Here is a 442-nt window from a genome sequence, read left to right on the forward strand (position 1 = left end):
TGTATTTCACTTATAAAAGACTCATATCACTTGTGATAGACTAAAAGAAAGACCCTCAGAGATTGCAGGTCCTAATCCTTAGTACCTGTAAATATAACTTTCTTTAGAAAAAGAATCTTTGAAGATGTGATTAAATGAAAAATCGTTTTTTCTTTTTCTTTTTATATTGGGGTCTCTATATGTTGCCCAGGCTGGACTCAAATTCCTGGGCTCAAGTGATCCCCTGCCTCAGCCTCTGAAGTAGCTGGGAACACAGGGGCTAGGCACCTGGAGAAATTCTTATGTTTTATACAGCTCGGCCCTAAATGCAATCACATGTATCCTTATAGAAATGAGACAGAGGGAGATTTGACACACAACGGGGAGAAGGCAGTGGGAAGGACAGCAGACATGTTTGAAGATCCTGGCCATCAAGATTGTATTGACACAGCCACAAGGTAAG

The 442-nt window shown here is 40.7% G+C and overlaps 1 pseudogene; it reads left to right on the forward strand.

The window, feature by feature from the left end:
• Positions 1-390: 390 nt before the first annotated feature.
• Positions 391-442, forward strand: part of LOC105816767 — a 7292-nt pseudogene continuing 7240 nt past the window's right edge.

The sequence above is a fragment of the Propithecus coquereli genome, unplaced genomic scaffold (genome assembly GCF_000956105.1).
Source record: "Propithecus coquereli isolate 6110/MARCELLA unplaced genomic scaffold, Pcoq_1.0 Scaffold387, whole genome shotgun sequence".
NCBI classification, from domain to species: Eukaryota; Metazoa; Chordata; class Mammalia; order Primates; family Indriidae; genus Propithecus; species Propithecus coquereli.